Genomic DNA, 7,271 nt, shown 5'->3' with positions numbered 1-7,271 from the left:
GGTTTCACGAGTAATGAAGTGTTGCCGCTCGGACAGGCCCGACTGGCCATCTCGCTCAGGGAAGAACCATTAAGGATATCCAAAACCACGAATTTCATCTTGGTTGATGCACCATCGGCGTATAACGCCATCTTGGGTCGACCGACCCTCAATGAGTTCCAATCGGTAGTATCTACTTACTGTCAAAAAATCAAGTTCCCGATAGACGATCGGGTGGGAGAGGCAAAAGGCGATTAACTGACCGCTCGACGATGCTACGTTGAGATGGTCAAGTCTGAGACGAGAAGCGCTCGGAAGAATCCGTGCTTGGAGGTGAACGCAATCACTAAAAAGTCCTGCATTGGTATACGAAGAAAAGAAGGAGGTGCAGATCCACCCCAGCCGAACGGAAGCAACAACTTTCATCGCCTACTACTTGGAGGATGAAGAGGGAAGGCAGCTCGAGGGGCCATCGAGCGTGAATCATCTCCAACCCTACAAGGTCGGATGAGAGATGCGCTAGTGCATGTATTTTTTGTATGTTTCCCGAACACAGGGCAAAATATGAATAAAAAGCGAAGGTCTCTTAAGATATGTATCCATCAACGGTCAAGTGTCACGATGCGGTGATGATGAGAGGCCCCACCCCATGCCCACAATGGAGATCAAAGTCAAGACGGTCAACACTCGGATGTCCATGGTTGATCGAGCGACCATGCCTCGACCGGAGGGAGAAGGTCCTGATCTACCGCCTCCTTCACCACATGGAGAAGTCAAATGACCAACGCTCCAGGGAAACGATGTGCATAAGCCGAGCCGAGCGGCTATCCCGTTCGGCCAGATAGCAGAACTTGATATGGGTAGAGTTCAACCTCGGTCGAGCGGCTACCCCGCTTAGCCTGACAGCAGGTCTCGACAATGACAAAGTGGACCTTCGATCGAGCAGACACACACTGAGGAATAGCGAGGTTTTGCCTGACTGGACGGGGCACCAGAGTGGCGAAATTCCAGCCGAGCAGCCAATCCGCTCGACCTAGCAATACACTCTCTCTGATATCCATGACATCCTTTTAGGAGTCGGTGTCGCCGACACCGGGCATGGACAGTCAGAAGATCGTATGACGGAAGCTTCCATTGTCACTTCAGAGATATGCTCGGCCCGTAGCGATACTGTGTCAAAGACACTTTACTAACATGTCTTTTTAGGAAAAAAACTTTAAAAAGCGTGCTCGCCTTGGGAAGCATACACGCACGCTACAGGAGCTCTATATAAAGGGGGTCCAAGCATTGGCGGAGGTACGCAATACATGTGATATTCACTGTTTGCGCTACAGTCTTCTTGTTGCTCCGTCTTATACTTCATCGCAGGTGACTGACTTGAGCGTTGGAGGGCCAACGTCGAGGACCCCTTCCTTGGCTCGGCACTGACATAGTTTGTGTTGTAGGTCCGAGCGAATTCAACAGGTGGTCAGCAGGAGCGCAACATCCTCGGCTTTCCATCTCTTCGACTTTCGAACAAGATCAAGGGCTAATTAAGGTTTGGAGTTATTTAGAGTTTAAGGTTATTTAGGGTTAGGGTTTATCTATGATAAAAGATGATAATGTTCACTTCAGAGGTTCAACATCTTCAACCCCCGATTAGATACATACAAGTAAATTATGGGGTGCTTCACCCAGCAATAGTAGCACATGCAAGGATACGATAACCCACATGGCTTTTACACCCGCTAAAAATCGATCCAAACTTATCTATGGTAATACCACTATATGAGCCATCTCTATCAATCTATGGGACGATAATTTAGAGCTTATGGTTGAGTGTTTTGGGAACCTATCGGTCTCATTTTATTTTTAATTGCAAAAAATAAAAGTTAGCCTTACTAATGTCGACCAGCTGTAAGAATGTTAATCAAAATATAATATTTTAATTAGCAAAAAAATCTGCAAGTAATTTCCTTTAAACAAATTCAAATTGACATTTCGAATATGCATTAATCATATACACCGTAGCTATTGGAATGATTTTGACAAAGTTAATAGCGATTTTAATGAAGTAACTGATTTCGATTAATTTTGCTTTATAATAAAATTAGTTTTGAGAGGAATAATATGATAGAACATTGTTTAAATATTTTGTTGAAATAGGACATCCTTTTGAGGATACTATTCAAAGAATTCTCTAGTTGTTGTATCAATTATTTTATCATCAAGAGAAGAATTTAACGTACACACAAGAAAATGATAATAATTAAATTTTATCCCACTAGATGAGATCTATTTATAATGTACATAAGATTAAAAATAGAAAAGAAAAATCACAGCTAATGCCCAACAATAAAAAATAATGGAGATAATAGAATTACGTCACGACGTACGATTAGTTAATTTTGTTAGGATTTTGATCGCAACTCAGACTTTTGTTTTAGATATGGTGAAATGCAGATTCTTGACTATAGTAGGAAGAAGGCACATGGGAATGAGAGAAAACCAAAATTGGGTTAATGTTGCTCGAACTGGCTTTAGCTTGACCAAGGTATTTGGAGCTCAACTCGAGCCGGCAACGTTCAACGTAACTAGATTGGGTGTGGTTTGTCTGGGTTGTTGTCAACTTGTCCAAGGTGAGTTGAATAGGATTCAGGATCATAAGCTTTTGCCACAAACAATTGGATCATTTTAGATTGGGTTTAGACACTTGCAGTGGCATTATTGCCTAGGGCTAAGCTAAAGTTTATGTGAAAGGTTTGAGTTGAAGTGGAACTAATATGCATATTTAGTATATAGGGTTTTTGCTTTTATATAAACTTAACATGGATCCAAAGTTTATGGATTATATCTACATATTTTCTATTTAAATTGTAGGAAGATTAATTTGTATTATTTATAAGAGTTTAATTAAGTAAGAAGATTAATCAGTTATTTTTTTATGATATTTTAATTTGTATTATTTATAAGAGTTTAATTAAGTAATTCTTGGTGTAAATATAATAGACAATAATTTTATAAATAGAAAAAATAATACTTTTTATGCATTGCAAAAGCATTGTCTTTGCAAAAAATAAAAATATTTTTTATGTGTTGTCTTTAAGTATTATAACAGTACTTTTAACAACGTTTTTTCAGCCACATAGACAAAGTATAAAAAGTGTTGTCTTTCGATCAACTTTTTCCTTGTAGTGTACATTTTTTTTTTCTTTTTATACAACAACAACCAAATTTCATTTCAATAGGTGTGATCAGCTATATAAATACTTCTATGTCATTGGACTCTATTCCTTGTTATATCATCATTTATATTTAAATAAATTTTATTTTATTTTATTATTACTAATCAAGTTTTTTTATATTTTTTTCTTCCCCGTTTGATGTACACACTTGTCATAGTTTCACATTACTTAATTGTAATATTTATTGGTCGTCTAAGTATTGTTGGTCCCGATACCGTCGGCAAGAGGGAGATGAATTGCCTGAAATTAAAAACCTACCATTCTTAAAGCTTTCAACTTAAGTTAATAATAATATTTCAATAAATGAAACTAAAATGCATAAGAAATAAGTACGAGACAAAAAGGGTTTACTTGGTTTGCAACGAAGAAGGTTGCTAATCTAAGGAAAGTGAAGCTCAACTAGTCGACTCCTTCGATACAAATCGAAGGCAGAGAAGCTTCGTACAGAACGTTGAAAGCACAGAACAGAAATGGAAAACTCGAATATAAAAAGTATTGTTCTTAATGAAGAAGACTGAGGCTCTATTTATAACCCACTAGTCGAAACTAGTCGTTTGCTGATGTGGCAACTCCGGACACCTAGACCCTCTTCGGGCACCCAGTGTGGCAAATTTTATCTCCATGCAACATCTTTGCAATGGCTTGAAGATGAAATTTTCATGTCCAAGTGCTTGGACCATGTCTGGGCGCCTGAACCATTGCTAACATATACGCAAAGAATGATCCACTCGACAAGGCGTCCTTTGGGCACCTTGGTGGTCCGAGCACCAGGATTAGTCAGCCTCGGGTTGACCGTCTGGCACCTTCTCCAATCGCTAGCGCCTTCTTCGGTCGATGGCTCCTTCGCTTGGGTGATCCTCCGACCTTCTCCTCAAACAGTCTTCGATTTTGGCTTCTCGCCCCCCGAAAGCATCGCGTGATTTCTTTTCGCTCCACCCGTGCACTCTTCTGCAGCTTCTCGTCCATCAGATGTACGTACCGAGCCCGTCGACTCGATTCCCGTGTCATCCTTCTTATCCTCTACATCTTCTGCTCGATTTCCTATGATCCTAAGATCCTGTACACTTAGACACAAGGACCAAATACAAAGGACCTAACTTGACTTGCTTGATCATATTAAAACCACCATGGGATACTTACAAGTACATGTCTGTATCATCTTAAACATATATCCTAAAGTTTTCTCTACAATCCCGATTTTCTTTCTAATATTTTCATTTCTTATCATATATATCGTTGTATGTTCATACATCCATCTTAACATTATTATCTTTGCAACTCTAATCTTCTGCTCATGTATTCAAATCATTATCTAATATTTAACTTCATATAATATAGTATTGAGGCCCGACTTAAAGCATGGGTCATAATGGTCTATGTCTAGGCCCCATAAAATTGGGGCCCATTATTAGTATAAATCTTTGAAATGAATGAGTCATCATTATTTTATAAAATCTTTAATTGCTAAGTCATTAATTTTAATTTAACGCTGCATCACGCGTGCACACATTAATTTGGCCCTGGGACGTATTTGCGAGGGTGCTAGGGCGAACGTATTCATCTTTTGCCACCATGATGCTTCGATTCCTGCTCCCCATTTACATCTTCCATCTATCTCTTATTTCCATATTAATTGCATTCTCTTATTTCCATCTAAAATTCTATCTACCGCATTTTATAAGAACCAATTTCATTTCATTTTTTTTAATCATATTCTGTAATTAGACAACTCTAATCTATCTATTTATATGCCTTATTTATAAGACCTATTATTAATCAACTATTTAACTCTTAACTTACTCCTTTTCAATATCTCTCAAAACCATAGCCCTCATGATCTTGTTCTCTCATCAGTGCTCCACGTTTCTCCTCTCCCTTCCTCGCCGATGATTCTCTCAGAGGACGTCTTTCATCACCTGTAATATTTTTTTGTTCTTTTCTTTTTTTCTTAATAAGAACATGAATTAGGAACAAAGTAGAATATCATTTTTTTTTCTTTTTTCAATTTTTGTATGATGATAAATATTTGCTCTAGATTTTATAAATCATAGTATCTAATTTAGAATTATTCATAGTAAAATTTGATATTTATTGATTGTTCTTTGGTATACTAGAAATTAGAAACCTTGATATTTGCTTTGGATAAAAGAGAATTACAAGATGAGATGTTTTTTTATTTGTTCTGTGTAAATGATAAAGCATTGACGAACCCAAACATCATTAGGAAAAAACTAAGTGGTTTCTGATCGTGTTTGGGGAAAATGACAATTTTATCATGTAAAATAGTGCTTGACTCAACCACAAATAAAAATAAAAATCACGCTTAATTGACTCAACTAAATTTTATATAAAATTTTATTTTTAAGTTAATATTTTATTAAAAAAATAAAACCCGGCATTATTGGTCTCAAGTCTAAATGGAAAATGGTGAGGAAAAATATTAAAGGCCTAAACAATCCTCCCCCCTAAAGCAGACTATTTTATAAATTTTATTTTAAAATTTTAGTTATAAATAGTTTTCCCTATATATCTTGATCATAAAATTAAACCCCTTGTACTAATAGCAAGCACTACATAAATTTAAACTCTAAGTATTTTTAATCAAACAAATTAAAAGGCTGTCTTAGATCTAGTTTATGTACTACTAAACCAATTAAAACCATTTCATTTATTGTCGAATGCATGCACTGCCGTTTGAACAGCTTTCATCACTGTTCCATGACTATTTCCTACCTTGTACCTTCGATTCAAGCTGAGGTTTCCGACATACATTATCACTGATAGAAACTCCCAACTTCTGTATCCGTACAGATGTTAAGGAAGGAGAACTAACCAAGTACATGAACAAAAAATAAGACAACATTTCATTCTTGTTTTCATAAACGTAACGATCGAACAAATCCCATAAAGTAATATCTTGTATCCATTAAAATAAAGTTATGCTGATAGATAAATAAATGAATTATGGTACATGTACATGCTTTATAAATGGATAATTATTGATAATTAGCTTTGTTGTTAGAAAATAAATACATTTGAAACTTTTTTTTTGTTTTGATGCATTTTTTTATTCGTTTAGTAATAAAAAATATAAAAACAAATAAGTCTGAAGATTAGTAAACTTAGTTTTTTTTTTTTTATGTTTTTGGATATAGCTACCATACATATATTAAAAAGGAAATAATGCAAATTTTATTATGCATTAGATGAACACTTTATTTAAAGTCTAAGAGAATATATACTAGTACTTTGTTTTTTTTTTTTTTTTTTTTCATTAGATCCCGGCAGTAAAGAAGATTACGCTCAACTCTACTTATATGTTCTTTATAGTCTGTCTCTATAGGTTATGTAACGACAGATAAATTACGAGATCAGTTTATAGTTTACTGTTAAGTTGGCTAAGAGGTGAGAGGCGTTTTTTACCCCGAGGACATGCATTTGTTGAAAATTGATGTCTTATCCTATTATCACAAATCTACCATCTATTAACTTAAATATATTATACTCTAAGCTTTAAACCCTAAATTCTAAAAAAAATTTTAAAAAAATTAACATTAGGGTATATGTGCAGCTTATCTCTCTCTTTCACACGCGAACATCTTAAATAATATTTTGAATTTTTGTAAAATATATTTTATTTACCTCACGTTTTTCTTGGAGTGATCTGTCTATTTAATAATTAAAATTCAATAAAATTTAAAAATATTTAATTAATTAGAATCATACTCAATGGATTATAATTGTTTAAACAATAAGTGTATTTTTTTAATGATTTTTAAAAGATGTCCTTCAATTAATATTAAAACAGCGTCACACTTATAATCTAATTCCCTAAATACTTCTTTGTGTTCCATCTTAAATTAATTTAATTAAAATTATTGTATTTAAAAACCATTAATTTCAGCTAAAGTTCGATTTTTTTTGCCATTTAAAAATAGAATGAGCTCTTTATCTATATATATATATATATTTTTTTTTTATGCGTTTGTACGCGGGCAAAGAAAGCGACAGCTGCCCTCCGCGCTAGGGACAAGTCTCGGTGCGGGGTGCAAGGACAAGTGTCTGTGC

The sequence above is a fragment of the Zingiber officinale genome, chromosome 8A (genome assembly GCF_018446385.1).
Source record: "Zingiber officinale cultivar Zhangliang chromosome 8A, Zo_v1.1, whole genome shotgun sequence".
NCBI lineage: Eukaryota > Viridiplantae > Streptophyta > Magnoliopsida > Zingiberales > Zingiberaceae > Zingiber > Zingiber officinale.
The sequence above is the reverse complement of the archived record's forward strand: the minus strand, read 5'-3'. Positions refer to the sequence as shown.